Below are 17657 nucleotides of genomic sequence, written 5' to 3' on the forward strand. Positions count from 1 at the left end.
TCCTCAATGAGCATTGGCATGAATTTAGCAACAGAACCTTCCTCACTATGCTTGTTTCTCTATTACTACTCAGGAGTCCTTTTTGTTACCCCATCTTCCCCTGCCCATTTCCTGCAGAGACCTTTTCAAACCTTCACTTTACAAACCCTGTCCCTTCCCCTCCTTTCTCCTTTCTAAGTAGATGATGGAGTCTTAACAATTTTTTTCAACTTCATGCCCCAACCTACACATTGATCTATATTTTTACCCATCCTTTAGTCTTGTATTTCTAGTTTACAGTTATTGTTCAATCTTCCCATTTATCTACCAGCAAACTGTTTGAAAGTATAGTATTTGTGCTTATATCAAACAGACAAAAGTTTGTTGTCTGGCTTCCTTTCTAATGGCTTCAATGAAGTTGCTCTTGGTAAGTTTCTAATGGCCTTTTAAGTTCCAAATCCAGTAATTACTTCTCAAAATTTATTACACTTAGCCTCACTGTGACAACTGAGGTTCGTGGTCATTCATTCCCTTTCTTTTTCACTGGCTTTGCCTGCTTTTTGAATGCCATTCTCTGTGATTCACTCCTTAATTTCTTTCATTTCTTAGCCTATACATTTTCAATGGGCAATTTTGTCCACACACATGGATTCTACTAATACCTCTGGTTTCACTCCAAAATTTCGATTTTCATCTCAACCTGCTGAAGCCTGATCCAAGTTGCTTCCTGGACATTTATACCTGGGTACCTCAAAGGCCCCTCAAACTCAGTATGACCAAAACTGAACTTGCTATCTTTCTTCCTGGTTTCTCCTATTTTCATCAAGTTAATTAATGATACCACCATATTATAACCTAAGCTAGGAATCAGAGTTAGCCTACATCCCTCCCCCCCCATGTCTCCCATATTCAATTGGTCACTAGATCCTATTGTAGTTTAGTATCTCCTCCTTACTTGCCTAGACTATTGTAATAGTGTCTTTTATAGTCTGGTCTGGCAGTTGTTCCATTCATTATTTTCTCTGCCACTAGAAGCAATTTTGAAAAACCTAATCTGTTGATGTTAATTGCCTCTTTAAAACTCTAGACTCTCCATTCCCTACAGTAAAGTATCTAGAATGGCATACAAGGCCCCCCATGATATAGCACTTATAATCTAGCTTCATTCTTGCTTTTCTCTTTCCTAGACTCCTTTTATACTTTTGCCTTTTAGCTACTTGCCTTTCTTCGAACATATGAAAAACTCCAAACAAGTAGTATGCCTCTTCTCTCTACTTGGCACATGCTGTTCCTTGTACATGGAATAGCCTCTTGTTTTCTAGCCAAACTCTTATTGATCCTTCCAGACCCAGCTTAGGTGTCTTTTCTTCTGTTGATGCCTTCCTTCCCTACTAGGGTTGACTCTTTATTCTTTTTTGTCACCATTTGATGTATACATCTCTCTTATTATACTTGCCACATTCAGTTGAAATTATTTATAAATTTGTTGCTGTTGGTAAACTGTGAACTGTTAGAGGAATGGATGTTTCTATTGTTCACTGCTATTGCTTAGATCATTGTTTGGTGAATGAAAAAAAAATAAGAATGTGATAAATGGTCTTACAGAATACAAAGTAGTTGGGGACGTTGGAGGATTGAGTCCTCAGTCCTCAGAGTCAGAAAAGCTGTTGTGGAGCAAATACAATAGAATTTCAAGAGTTAGAGTTCAGTGACCTGTGCAATGGCATAGGGAGCTGGAAAGTGATATTTGCTAAATATTGGCGTGCACGTGCATGTGTGTGTGTGTGTGTGTGTGTGTGTGTGTGTGTGTGTGTGTGTGTGTGTGTGAGCGCGCGTGCGCACAAGCGCGCCTGCATGCACCTACCTAACATTTTGTTATTTGGACTTGCCCAGCAATGCTAAGAGCAGTGAACTCCTGCCCCCTGCCTCTGTGGCTGGGATTGTTGCAAGTGGTGGCTCTTTTAAATTAGGTGGTCAATGAAGGCCCCTCTGAGGAGGAAACTTTTGTATTAAAACCTGAATGATACAAAATGCAGTGATCTGGAGGAAGCGCTCCAGGCAGCACTAACAAGATCAAAGGCTCTGAGGCAGAAAAGAGCTTGGCATATTTTGGGAACTTATGGTTCAATATAGTAAAGAAAAAAATAGAAACTGGGTAGTAGGGTGGGGCAGGGGAGGCTGCAGTTGGGGGAATGTGGTGAAGAATAGCATGAGATGCAGTTAGAGAGGTAGGCAGAGACCAGACCACATGTATATATAGAGCAGTATTTCTCACACTGTAGGTTGTGGCACATTACTAGGTCATGAAATTAGTTTGTGGTATGTAGCCAGCATGAAAAAAGAAGACATAAAATAGCAACTTAACATATTTGTTGCAGGTAATAAGGGTAACTTTCATGAACTTTTTTGTTTTAAATTGTATATGTATTGTGTGTATACTGGGTTCTCTTGTAAAATAGATTTCTCACTGTGAGTCATGATCTACAAAGTTTAAGATACAGTGTACTTTGTAAATGTATACTTTCAAAGGCAAAATAGTTGATGTATCAAGCAAGGCACGCAGATTGTTTAATTCTTCTTTTGACCTAGTGACAATGTTCTTATTGTGTGGCGGAAAAAGCTTTGAATTTAAGAAAAGCCTGAAATTGGCTAGAATAAAATTTCAAGTTTCTTTCTTCATCCAGATCTCTCTCCAACATCATTTGCTGTCAATCCTTTATGAGAAAGAGTGGGCCTTTTAGCAAAAGAGAGAAATAGATGCTGCTTCTTTGTGTCCAGTATAGCCACTGGCGGATATATTGTAGCAAAGGATGATGTCCTCCTCTCTATAAGCAGCTGAGGATGGAGGTGGTTCTGCTCGTGTGGTTTCCCGACCACTGCAATTTAATTGTTTGATCAGCTTCTGTCTACATCTAGTTTGTTACAGTTGTGGCCTTCAGCATCAGCTTTAAGTTCTGGTCACAAATTCTAGAACCACCTTTATTGTGAAACAGAGATAAGCAACTGTAGTTTACAATGTCTCTCACGTATGTTGCTTAAAATAAAGAATATCCTGGAGTCATCAATTTATTTACTTTCATGTATAAAGAGAATAGAAAAGTTAATTCTAAGACTCATTTGACTAACAGAGATAAGAATGATATGCGTCTTCTAACATATAGCATTTATTCCACTATTGTTACCCTAGATGACCTATTAGTATAAAAGGACTTTAAAGATTATCAGCTGTGTTCCAAAAGAATTATCTAAACCTTCAAAGTACAAATGCCTCAAAGTTGTTTTAACAGAGCCTTCAAAGACAGTTTAATGATTACTAAAGAACAAGATTTTATTCCCTGAAGTAGTTTTTCAGTTTCCTACTTTATTTATAAAGTTTGTTCTAATTTTATATCTAACTTATAAAGTTTCTTTAGCATCTGCTTTTTATTCATCCAGAATTCCTTTTGTTACTTGAACTGCTAACTTGGAAGTATTTCAGTTCTAAAGTTCTGCAGGATTTCATTTACTTACATTGAATCAGAAAGTATAGAGCTTAAATTAGAAATCTGAAACTTAAAAAATATCTATTTTTCCTATATATTTTATTAAAATGCAGTTTAGAGCCTGTTACATGCTTCTTTAATAAAAGGAAATGGTAGTGTTTGCAAAACTAAATAGGAAATGATTAATATAATACCCTAATGTTTCTTACATGCAGCTTTTTGTTTCTTTCCCTTTTCTGCCTTTTTATCCCCCACCCTTTCTTTCTTATTCACCAATTATTTATTCAAAAAAGTATTTATTGAATGCTTTCTGTATGCTAGGCACTGTTGGCTATACATTGATTAATAAGATAGCACATGGTGGCTCCCACCTCGTGGAATTTATAGAGCAAAACAGATATTGGAAAAAAAATTACAAGTTTAAGTTGGGTTACAAAAGAAAAAGTACAGGCTGAGGTGGAAATTAATAATAAAATGAGTAATCTGACCTAACCTTGGGTGGTTAGGGAAAGCCTTCTTGATGATATAACTTTTTAATTCCTTTTTTCCTTAGTTTGGGAGAAAAACAATATATGTAAATAAATAATAAATGAGGTCACCTTGTATGGTGATAAGCACTATGAGGAAGACATAAGTAATGCAATAGTGGATGGTTTCAAGAACAAGTAACCTTGGATAGGATGATCAGGAAAGGTCCTCACAGGCTGGCTTTAGCTCAGCGGTTCCTTCTATAGGAAGACAGGAAAAGTCCTCACACAGAGGACGTGACTTTTAAGCTGAGATCTTAATGATAAAAAGAAGCTTGCCAGGTGGAGATCTGGGAGAAGAGCATTCCTGTCAGAGATGATAGGGAGTGCAGAGGTGCTTTGGAAGGAGCTAGGGTGGCTGGGACCTAAGGAATGAGAGAACTAGAGGGGAAGAGATCTGAGAGGCAGGCAGGATCCAGGAACACTGAGGCCTATGGAACTTGGGAAGGATTTTATTCTAAATGCAATGGGATAATGCATCGCATACATTTTACCTATTCCCTCAAAATAGTTTATTTTCCTTGAATCTGCCTTATTTAAACTTTAGCCATATTAGTTTGGTCTATTAGTGCCTATTTTCTTTTCATCCTATCTGTAACATTTAGTTGTCTTAAAAACTTTGAAAAAATATTTTTCTGTCTTTTGTGCCTCTGCTCTTGTCTTTGAAGATCAGAGACTCCTAATTTCTCACCTTATCATTTCCATTTCATAATTTATTTTCCCTTTTCTGGACTTTTTCTGTTTCCATAATATCTCTTCTAAGGTGTGGCAAGCAGAACTGCATATTCCAAGTGGGTGTGTCTTATAGTTTTCTACACGGATATTATTTTTTCTGCAGTGATTTTCTCCTAGTACCTTTCTTGATGGTACTATAGCATATGATTGAAGTATCTTATTCTCTAGAAATATCTCCAGAATTTCAATGAACCTCATATTCACTTTTTTGCAAAAACTGTCTAAACTACTTCACTTCCAAAAGCTGTTGATATTTTAAGACTTTCTGTTAATTAGATGTGAGAAATTGTAGCTATTAAAATGTACTGCTCATTTCATGTTTATTTTCTGGTACTAGACACTTTGCCTAATTAAGTTGCTATTGTTATCTCTTCTTTATCTCTTCTGACTCATCTTGTGTGAGTCATATTTCTTCATATTTCTTTATTCTTCCAAATGTATTTTCATATGCATGCATAATGGCTCTAAGACTCTCTGCTACATGTAAATTTAAGTTTTATCTCTTGTTTTCCATAGCTCCAAAATATACAAGTTAAATATATATGCAATAAATGTTTTTCGTATATATTTATAAGTATATTTTACTTACTGTGTTGTAGAAATATAGGAACACTAGTCATTTTTGGAGATTAGAAAATATAGAACTGAAAACAATAAAATTAATCTAAAATATCACCACCTGTATAACATCACTATTAATATTTTAGTATATCCTAGTCACCTATACACTCATATACATATATATATCTTTAAAATGTGTTCATACTGTATTCATTGTTTACAAATCTATTTTTTTCCACTTAATATATCTTGTACATTTTTCCAGATCAGTTTTAAGAACTACAGTCAGCCGTTTGTATCCACGGGTTCCACATTCACAGATTCAACCAACTGGAGATTGACAATATTTGAAAAAATAAAAAACTCAATACAACAATAAAAAATACAAATAAAAATACAGTATAGCAACTATTTACATAGCATTTACATTGTATTAGGTATTATAAGTAATCTAGAGATGATTTAAAGTATACAGGAGGATGTATTAATACACAGATTATATGCAAATGCTGTGCCATTTTATATAAAGGGCTCTAGCATCCATGGATTTTAGTATCTCTGGGGGTCCCGGAACCAATTCCCATGGATACAGAAGGATGACTGTATATTTTATTCCTTCATTTACTCTGATTTAACTACTTCATTTATTGTTCTGTTAACACCATAGTTAACATTTTTGCAGACATTTGTAATTATTTCCTTAGAATAAATTAGAAAGGGAATAAGTAGGTGAGAGGCCATGCATGTTTTTAAGGCCTTTGACATACATTGCCAAATACCTAGAAAATTGTTACCAATTAATGCTCTGCTAGCAGGGTGCCATGATGTCTATTGCTTCTAAACTCTAACCTAGTATTTCTATACATTACCTACATATGCCTAACAATAGATTTGAAATTTTAATAAAATTTTCTCCTGCTTTGCCCAGAATATTGAGAGAGAAGGATTATAAATTACTATATTTTCTGTAGATGAAAGACACTATTATACTTACCTACAGTATTTCTCTGTAATTATTGTTTTATGTCTCATAGATTGTTAAAATTCAAAAGTTATTGTCTGTGTGTAATGAAGAAGATAAAATTGGCCTTTCCTTAACTATTAAATATTCACAGATTATCCAGTCCTTGCTTATCTACCTGTTTTGAAGAAGCAGCCTGTTACAGTACAAAGGAACTGGCTTAGAGCTAGAAATCTAAAATTTTCAATGTTTATTCCAGCCCTGGCTCCAGTACTTATAAGCTGTGTTTTATATAATCTTTCTGGGCAATTATTTTCTCTTCCACAAAATCAAAATAATACTTTCTGTTCAGATTACCTATCCATTTTTTTCATGAAGATCAAATAAGGTAATATATATATGTATATATATACACACATATATGAAAGTAATTTATAAACTGTTATGTACTATACCTATGAAATGTATTATTTTCCTATTAACCAAATTGTTGCCTAATTAGAAGATAGTTTGAGAAAATGAAAGGAGATTAAAATCTATAACTTTGGAAATACTTGAGTTTAATGGTGTTATCTAATTTTATGGATATTGAAAAATTTACTTTTATATATTAAATTCCTTCTTCCTCTATTTCTCTTACAGATTTATTTTCCTAATGGAAACAATAAAAGGTTAGGGAAAAGGGAGGGAAGGATAGGACATGACAGGAATAGGTCTTGAGACCAATTTCAATAACACTTCATACTTTTGGGGGGGTAGAAGCAGCTGAACATGTGATATGTATTTAGCAGGTATTAGATCTGGGATCTATGAATTTCTCTTCAGCTTAAATGGATTAGCTGGGAACATTTACTTTTATTGCTGGTTGTGTGAGATTTTATTATTCAGTAATTGATAAAAATACAATGAGGCCATTCAGACCCAATCTGTTTCTTGCTATTATATATGGGCTCAGAAATATGGCTTTAGAAAAACTGAAAATCTTCCTTCTAGTGGCAAGTACAGTTCTATCATTTATGTTAAACCATCTTGCTTTTTAAGTAGCTCATTGAATTTTACTGCATGTACCCAAATCTATAAAAGGTGAATATTTGTATATCTTAGGTATCTGAATATTTTTCAGAGTTAAAAATTTTTAATTTTTATAACCAAAGGGAGAATGGCTTCTATAGTTATATGATCACTTTTTGTAGCATTTCCAATTAAAAGTAATGGCCTTCTGATTTTCTTGTCTCCCGATCCGTTACCCTTCACACATAGTTGAGGCATGCATCATTACAGCACTTTTAAAATCAAACTTGAAATACTAAGCATTTAAAGTTGGACATTGGGCATAGCCTCTTGAACTCATCTTTCTGCCCTATGGTTGTGTTCTTGCAACATGACATCTGTCAGAGATACAAAGATGAATAAGACTAGATCTTTCTCTTAAGGAGCTCTGATCTTTCTCTTAAGGAGTCTAGTGCCCTGTACAATTAAGTGCTTAAGAGATGCCTTTTCCCCCTTTCTTTTAAACATTTTTGTTCATTGACTCAGATGTCCCTTTGGGTGAGTTTTGAGTGGGCACAAGATACACAGATGTGGTGACTAATGGGAATTCCTTGAGGTGTTCTTATTAACATAATTTTTAAGCAAATTCTTTTTGGTTTAGCCTTTCAAGATGTATATTTTAAAAGTTTATTATTTTTTTTCAGATTTACATGTACTTTAGCCACATTTGCTGTTCCATTTGCCTGAAATACTCCCTCACTTTTTCCAGGCCTGTGTTCAAATGACACCTCATCAGGAAGAGAAAGGGCAAGAAGAGAGATGTACGGGATACACTGTAACATTATAATACTAACTTAGAGAAATTCAGTTTCCTCATTTGTAAACTGAGAGTGATAATAATACTAGCTCCCTCATAGGCATATTGTTGTAATTAAATGATATGCTGTTTAGCCCAATATTTTATACACTGTAAGCATCCTGTAAATGTTAGCTATTATTACTGCTGCTGTTATTGGCAAGTATTAAGATAGAGATCTACTGAATATGGGAACACAGAGGAGAGACTAATCACTAGGAGAGAATGTTAATTAAACACAACAAGGTGAGTGGACTTTGCAGCTTTTTCTGTGCTTTTTCTTTTTGAACCTGTAAATATGTCTAAATTCTAAATTAAACTTGCACATACTAATGCCAATATTGATTCCCTAAATTTAGCAAAAGGCATCTGGAAAGGGAGTAGGAAACTATGTCATTGTGGTTCAGGGTTCAGCCTAGTGCCCTGTACAATTAAGTGCTTAACAGATGCCTTTTCCCCCTTTCTTTTAAGCATTTTTGTTCATTGACTCAGATGTCCCTTTGGGTGAGTTTTGAGTGGGCACAAGATACACAGATGTGGTGACTATTGGGAATTCCTTGAGGTGTTCTTATTAACATAATTTTAAGCAAATTCTTTTTGGTTTAGCCTTTCAAGATGTACATTTTAAAAGTTTATTATTTTTTTTCAGATTTACATATACTTTAGCCACATTTGCTGTTCAATTTACCGGAAATACTCCCTCACTTTTTCCAGGCCTGTGTTCAAATGACACCTCATCAGAGAGGACTTCCTTGTCTACCCTTCTAAAGTAGCACCTCCAGTTGTTCTTTGTTCCCTTACCTTCTTCACCTTCTTCTTTTTTTCATTTTAGCACCTAAAAAACACATTGCAAAGCTGCAATTTTAATGATAGTGCCTGACATTTAGATAGCATTTTCCACTTTTTAAAGCTTCTTAACTAATTCATAGTGTCTTTTGGAGGTAGGTATTGTATGTATAGAATTGGGAGATCAATACAGTAGGAGCAGAAAGGTGCAAGCATCCAAGGAAGAAAGATAATGTTCTGAAAAGATAGTTGAAAAGAAAGGGAGTTAACTTTCCACTGTATTTTCTAGTTACTTGGTAGAAACCAGAGTAGACAACTATTTTTGATCAAGTGTATTCACCACCAGGGAAAAGTCTAGAATTCTAGGTAAAAAAATAGGATTCTTGTTATCTGACAGAAAGCTCTAGTTTCATTCACTCAACAGTTATTTTTAAGTTCCTGTTGTGTGCCAGGCACTGTTCTAAGGCAATGACTGACAAAGTCTTACCCTATGGAGCTAAAATTCTGGGGAGACACACAATAAACAAATAGACATATAATGTAATGTCATGTGTTGGTAAGTGTTATGAAAAAAATCAACAAGTTATGGGGGACAGAGAGTGAAGAAAGTAGAAGGGAGCTGCTGTTTAGTTGGCTGGTCAGGGAAGCCTCTTTACATTGCTGACCCGTGAGCAGAGACCTGAATGCAGTGATGCTGTGGACGCCCCGGGAATCCTAGCAGGAGAGTGGTCTAGATAGAGGCAATAGTAAGGGCAAAGATCCTGTGGTGGGAGCCTGTTTGGTTTGTCCGGGAATCAGCAAGAAGGCCAGTGTGACTGGAGCAGAGAAGGTGAAGGGGGAGAGGTGGCAGGAGATGAGGTCAAGAGGTGGCCTGAGGCCAGCTCATATAAGCCTTATGTGGCATGAAATCAGAAAGTCTTAGAGCTAGAAGAGACTGGATTTTTGTTAAGACCAGTGATTCTAAATATGAGGTTATGACTTAGTGGATTGTGAACTCTGACTTGTGAATAGCAAACAGCCTTTAAAAAAACAGTATGAAATATCAGTGCATCGGTACCTAACAAGGATAAGAATTATTTCAGAGAACTTTTTTTTTTTTTTTCAGTTGTAGGGCACGTGTGGATGTGTGTGTGTGTATTGGTTCTAATCAAAACTTTTGTTCTTGCTATAGGTTCTGGTAAAGAAAAAAATAAAGAGAAATAAAATGTTTGTGAACTACTGATCTAGTCTTATCCCTACATTTTATAGATAAGGAAACTAAGTTGGGGCATACTCAAAGGTCTGTATATCTTCTACCTCATTGTGGTAATCGTGCTAGCACACTGTACTCCCAGCTAGATGTGGCATGCAATTCTGTATGTGTATATGACTGATTCCATACTGAGTTATTAATAGTTCTAATTTCTAAATGAAGGAAAGGAATTAAAAACTTTAGTTAATACCCTATCAATAAGTGCCCACTTCAGTTCTATTTTGTGCACCTCTTCTACACTGTTTGTCTTATTAATATTTTCCTTTTCTTTCTCTTTTTTCTGAAATATCCTTCTATTTCTCCAGGAAAGAAAGATATCCAAAGTGAAGAGATAAACACAGAGAGAAAGAAATCTAGGACCAATAGAGAGGGAGAGGGACAGACATCCAAAATCCAGGAGAGAAAAGAGAGAAATATCCAAGGCCAAGAAGCAGCAGCAGAGGCATCTGTGCCCCTGCCTATCACTCCTGCCCTCTCTAGGATCCCCACTGTCCTTCCAAAAGGCTCTGCTCTCCTGAGAAGGCAGTGCTGGTAGAGAATGAGTCCATCTACTTTCAAAGGGCAGGCATTGGGAATTTACCTTTGTATCCTACATTCTGGCTTTCACAGTGAGGACTCAATAATGTACCAAGGAAGGAGAGTGAGCTCTTTCTTATTCTCTTTTATAATCCTAGGCTGGCACATGGAGGCTCTCAGTAATGGTTTGCTTAAAATACTGTCCTAATTATTAGACAGAGCTTTTGAGAAACTGTTCCTATGTGATACAGCTAAATTCTTACTAATACAAATAAGAAATCTATAACCTTAAAGACAAGATTAAGCTCAAAGGAGATGTAATTTTAGAGAATTTGTAAGCAGCTTGATGAAATTAACCCAGGGTAAAAAGATTCTTTTACATACAAACAACACGCATATGCTACATACATACACATGCACAGACTCCTGATTAGAATCTTTTTTTAATGCCATAAGGAAGATATTCTTGAAGTAGTTTAATAGCATGTAAAAAAATTATTGATGGGTGGGCATGGTGGCTCACTCCTATAATCTGAGCACTTTGGGAGTCCAAGACCAAAGGATTACTTGAGGCCAGGAGTTTGAGACCAGCCTGGGCAAAATAGTAAGACCTGGTCTCTACCAAAAAAAAAAAAAAAAAAATCGTTGTTTTTAATTGTTTAAAATCCTGTCGCATAATTTGTTAGAGGTTAGAAAGCAAGTAAAGAGAATTTATCAAATGTCACTCATTTTCCATAAGAGTGACTTTGAATCTGGTAATTTCATCAGTGGTTAAAATAAAAGCTTTACACTTACTTGAGGCTGACTGGTGAAAGGATCAAAAAAAATATAGGTCCTTTTTATGCAAGAGATTTGAAAGAAATGAAAACATTGCTGCGACACATGCTGCCTTTTCATTAAAACATTTCCTAAAGTCCTGATGACTGGATCGGATATATTAAAAACAAAAAAGAAGCTTACTAACTTAGAAATCAGAATGGGAAACTTACTTTTCTTAATAGTTACTATCATTTATTGAATGCCTGCTATGTATTAAGTTCTTTTCATATAAGGAAACAGTCTCAGTTTTTAAAAACACACAAGGTTATACAGCTAGAAAGTGGTAGGGCCTGGATTTGAACTTGTTTAGTCTAGAAGCCTTTGCTCTTTTTAGCCTACCACAACTGCGGTCAAGATGTTTACAATTTTTAAATTTTGTAGGAGTAATTCTCTTCTGCTTTTATATAGCTATAGAGAGAAATGAAGAACTTTAAAAACTTTTTTGAAAAGCCTCAATTTTTAGAGGATATGAGTGATAAAAATTTTTTTAAAAATTCATAATTCATATTTCAATACTTGATTAGAGCCTCTACAAAATTATTATGATTTAATGTATGATTACATGGCTAAAATTGAGAGGTATTTGTATAAAATGGCTGTGTGGCCTGGATATGTTATAATCCACATTGAACATTAGGTGGCACTCCTCCATCGTTGGACACATTCTTTCAGGAAAAGATAACCTTTATGAATTTTATTAGTTGCTTATTAATTTTAACCATATTGATGTGTCATTTGAATGCCATTCATCTAGAAATCACAGAAGTGCACAGTATCACAGATTATTTCTCACAGAGTTAAAAACGTACATTTTTCCTTTCATAAGTTAGAAAATGGTACCTAAATGATGAAAGGAATAGCCTTCTTTGGGATTAAACTTGAAAATGGTCTTTTTGGAATCTTTTGCTTCCCCAAAATATCCTCTCACTTATTAAAAAAACCCCAAACAGTAAACTACAAAATAAAAATAATGTATAAATTACATGAACTAATGTTGACAAATGCATTCAAAAGGGTAGAAAGGATTATCCTAATATGTACCTCTTCAGATAGACTGTCTGATGATCAGTACTTCTAATGCTTGCTGACGTCAAGGTTTTTAGCACTTTTATTGAGGTACAGTTAAGCTTACAGCGACTTGAATCTGTTTCATTTTACTGTGAACACAGTATTTTCTTCAATGACTAATATTAAAAAATACTCATTCCTTTTCTCATGAGGATAATATTAGGAGAATCAGTAGCCAACTGTAGCTAATGCCAAATAGCAATAATTTGCCATCCATGTAAATCTACATGTATATTTAGCATCTGCAGCATGTGGTATATGAAATAGAGGAAAAAATAGAACCAATTGGGTTTGCATAGAGCCTACGCTTCTGTATCTCCTCAACTAGGGCCCCTACATACTACATGCAGGGCACTGCACAACTGTAAGTGAATTGCAGATGCTTATTTATTACATATTTTTCTAATAGATGTCAGTAAAATGTTCTGAAGAAGGCACAGCTTTTTCTGTTTGCCCCCAAATACTAGATAGACTAAAGAACAGTCTTCTCAAATTTCTTAGCAATGACACTGGTTATCTTTGTCATTGGCTCTTTTCCTAGAGGGAAAAAAGGAGAAGAGGAGCTAAGAAGGGATAAGGTGATATAAAAAGAACATTCCAGGATGTATCTTAATTATTAAAATTGTAAGGGTGGGTTTAGGGCCTTCACAATGGAGCAAGGATGCCCTCCCACTGCATCTTCTCCTCATACTCCACCTTTAAGTCCTACTGGTTCTTTGTTCCTTGAACTCATGAAGCTCCATTTTTCCCCCAAAGCTTTATACTTTTTATCTCTTGGGAATATTTTATGAATGATTGGCTTCTACTCTGTCTAGTTTTCACTTCTTCTCACACAGAGCTTAACTGTCCATTCTAGTTGAAGGAGAACTCCCTAGCTCATTGCCCCTAATAACACATTTACTTATTTATTCTATTGTCTTTATAACACTTATTATTACAGGAATTATATTGTGGGGTTTTTTTTTTTTTTTTTTACATTCTGTGAGGAGAGACAGAAAATTAGTAAGTAAGCTCCATGTCAACAGGGCCTTGTCTGTCTTGAATATCTCCGGTGTCTGATGCAGTGCTCGACAAATAGACGGCATTCTGTATTTGTTGAATGAGTGAAGGAATGAATAAATTCACCTTTTCAGCATGACTAACATTTCAATTGATGACATCCAATAGATAAATTTTGCTTTTTAAATTTATTCATTCAACAAATATTTAATAACATAGACTATATGCCATGCAAATACCTAGTCCCCTGTGATGCATCCATGACCAAAACAGACAAAAATCTCTTCTCTGAAAGGGTTTACATTCTATTAAGGGCAATATACAATAAATAATAAACATGTTAAGTATAATATATATGATATTTGAAGGTATTAAGTGCTATAGGGGAAAATTGATCAAAGTAATACATGTTGGGAGTGCTGATTGTGGTGGTGAATACATTTTAAAGGGAGGTGGCCAGAGTCAGTGTCATAGAGAAGGTGATGATAGTTGAGCAAAGATTTGAGTGTGAGAAAGGATGAGCCATGCAGATGTTGGAGGAAAAGTATTCCAGGAAAAGTATTCTAGGACTGTCAGTGGAATGGCTTCTGGGTAGGAGCATGCCATGTGTTCAAGGAACATTGTGGCTAGGACAAAGTAAACAAGAATGACAATTGTGGGAGATGAGGTCAGACAGATAATTGGAGACCAGATCTTGTAGGGCTTTGTGGGCCCTTGAAAGGGAGTTCATGTTTCTCTCATAGAAATAAGGAGTCTGAGTCTACAAATTTTAAGCAGAGGAATGAGGTGAGTCAGTTTACATTTTTACAGAATCCCTCTAACTACTTTTTTTGAGAGCAGATGTAGTGGGGCAAGGATGGAAGTAGAGGGACTAGTTATGAGGCTATGATCTAGGTGAGAAAGCATGGTGCCTTAGAGTAGGATGGTTGCAATGGAGGTGGTAAAGTGGTTAGAGTTTGTATTAGAATTAATTGGATTTCCTGATGGATTGGGCCTGTGGTCTGAAAGAAAGTGTAAGTCAAGGACAGACTTAAAAGATGATGTAGGATTTTGTCCTGAGCTATGGTAAGGGTGGAGTGCTGTTAATGGAGATACAGAAGACTGGTGAAGGAGCTGATTTGGCAAAGCAGCTGATATCAGGAGTTCAGTTTTGGGCCCGTTAAATTAGAGATGTCTGTTTGATATCTAAGTAAGAGGCAGTTGGATATGTGATCCTGAAATTTAGAAGGAGAGGTCTGTCCTGAGAGCTGTTAGTATATAGATTTTATTTAAAGCCATGAGTCTCGATAAGATGGTCAACAGAATGAGTGTAGCTAGAGATTAGAGGTCCAAAGATAAAGTCGTAAGGTACTCTGACATTAAAAAATCAAGGAGAAATGCCTGTACTGAAAAAGAAGAGAAAATTAGTATGAGTAACTTAAACTTCTACCTTAAAAAACCAGAAAAAATGAAAAATAAGAACAAACTAAATCTAAAGGAAGCAAAAGGAAGGAAATAAGGATTACAGTGGAAACCAGCAAAATAGAAAACTGGGAAAATTAATGAAACCAAAAATCTATTCTTTGAAATGATTAACATAGTCAACATTTTGGTTAAACTGACCAAGAAAAAAGACTGAAGACACAAATTACCAACATCAAGTATGAAAGAGGGGATATGTCTACTGACCCTATGGAAATTAAAAGGATTATAAGGAAATAAATACTATGAACAACTTTATGCCATTAAATTAGACAACTGAGATGAAATAGGCAAAGTCCCTGAAAGACATAAATAACTAAAACTGACTCAAGAAGAAATAGAAAATCTGAATAGACTTATACTGAGTAAGGCAACTGAATTAGGATTTACAAATCTTTCTACAAAGAAAACTCAGGCCCAGATGACTACCTGATTAATTCTATCAAACATTTAAAGAATAAATAATAGCAATCTTTCTCAAACCTTTCTGGAAAATAGAGGAGAGAATACTTCCCAGTTCATTTAGTGAAGCCAGTATTACCATATACCAAAACCGGGTGAACACATCACAAGACAAGAAAACTATAGACCAACATCCCTCATCAATGTAGATGCAAAAATCCTCAACAAAATAGAAAACTGAATTCAGCAACACAAAAGAATGGATTATATACCATGACTCAGTGGGATTTATGCCAGGAATGCAAGGTTTAACATCTGAAAATCAATGAATCTAATATACCATATTAGTGAAATAAAGGGCAAAACATACATGAACATTAGACACAGTAAAAAAATTTACAAAATCCAATGTCAATCATGATAAAAATTTTCAATAAATTAGGAATAGAAGGGAACTTTTTCAACCTAATGGGATTCATGAAAAGCCTACAGCTTGACCGGGCATGGTGGCTCACACCTGTAATCCTAGCACTCTGGGAGTCTGAGGTGGGTGGATCATTTGAGCTCAGGAGTTCGAGACCAGTCTGAGCAAGAGTGAGACCCCATCTCTACTAAAAATAGAAAGAAATGATCTGGACATCTAAAAATATATATAGAAAAATTAGCCAGGCATGGTGGCACATGCCTGTAGTCCCAGCTACTCTGGAGGCTGAGGCAGGAGGATTGCTTGAGCCCAGGAGTTGGAGGTTGCTGTGAGCTAGGCTGATGCCACGGCCCTCTAGCCTGGGCAACAAAGTGAGACCCTGTCTCAAAAAAAAAAAAAAAAGCCTACAGCTTGCAACATATTTAATGGTGAAAGTGTGAATACTTCTTTCTAAGATCAGGAACAAGGCTAGGATGTCTGCTTTCACCAGTTTTATATAACACTGTAATGGAATTTCTAGTCAGTACAGTCAGGCAAGAAAAAAAAATAAAATACATCTAGATTGGATAGAAAGAAATAAAACAGCATGTATTCACAGATGACATGACCCTGTATGTAGAAAATCCTAAGGAATCCACAAAAAAGCTGTTACAACCAATGTGTTTAGCAAGGTTGCAGAATACAAGATAAATTGATTTTACAGAAATCAATTGTATTTCTGTATATTACAATGAACAATTTTGAAAAAGAAATTCATTTCACAATCACATCAAAAGAATAAAATACTCAGGAATATTTTTAACAAAAGTGTAAGAATTGTACACTGTAAACTACAAAATATTGCTGAGTAAAATTAAAGAAGCTCTAAATGAGAAATTCCATGTTCATGGATTGGAAGACTCAATATTGTTAAGGTGGCAATTCTCTCTAAATTGATAAATAGACTCAGCACAAGTGCAATCCCTATCAAAATCCCTGTAGGCATTTTTGCAAAAATTGACAAGCTGATCCTAAATTTGATATGGAAATATGAAGGCCCCAATTAGCCAAGACATTTTCAAAAAAAAAGAACAAAACCGGATACTTTCTGGTTTCAAAATTTACTATAAAGATACAGTAATCAAGACTGTGGAAGTGGCATAGGGATAGACATATAGATCAATGGAACAGAACTGAAAGTCCAGAAATAAACCCTTCATGATAAATTGACTTAAAAATGCCAACACCATTCAATGAGGGAAGAGTAGTCTTTTCAACAAACAGTGCTGGGACAATTAGATGTCTACATATAAAAAGATAAATTTAGACTCTTATCTCACATCATGCATGAAAAATAACTCAAAATGGATCATAGACCTTAATGTAAGAGTGAAAACTATAAAGCTCTGAGAAGAAAGTATCTCTGTGACCTTGGATCAGGCAAAGCCTTTTTAGATATGCCACCAAAAGCACAAGTGACCAAAGGTTCCCATTCTCTCCCCAATGAAAATGGGGATGATATGAATGAAATGTCAATGATACTCTGAAGTATCATTCTAAGTCCTAGGTGGACACAGATATTTATACTGAAATGGGATAACTGAACAGTTTATTAAAGGGTCTAATTACAAAGGTGTGGGCAGAGTTAAGAGGACCTAACAAGGGCTGGTACAGGAAGCAGGAGTAGGGGTGAGCAACACCAGGTAGTCATTACTGCTACTAGGCCTGTCAGGGTAAAGGGAGGGAGCTACCAGAGAGCAGCAGTAATGGAAGGGCTGTCTGACAGGAGTTGTAGTCTTCAGTAGAGGGGAGTAATTTACCAATGCAATCTGGCAGGGAGGAAGTGGAGAGAATAAATAT

General features: G+C 35.5%; 1 protein-coding gene across 2 annotated transcripts in view; it reads left to right on the forward strand.

Annotated features, from left to right (window-relative positions):
* The window catches only part of NME7 (NME/NM23 family member 7), a 190149-nt gene that overhangs the window by 971 nt on the left and 171521 nt on the right, over window positions 1-17657 (forward strand). The window lies entirely within an intron of this gene.

This window comes from Lemur catta, chromosome 3 (assembly GCF_020740605.2).
Source record: "Lemur catta isolate mLemCat1 chromosome 3, mLemCat1.pri, whole genome shotgun sequence".
Lineage (NCBI taxonomy): Eukaryota > Metazoa > Chordata > Mammalia > Primates > Lemuridae > Lemur > Lemur catta.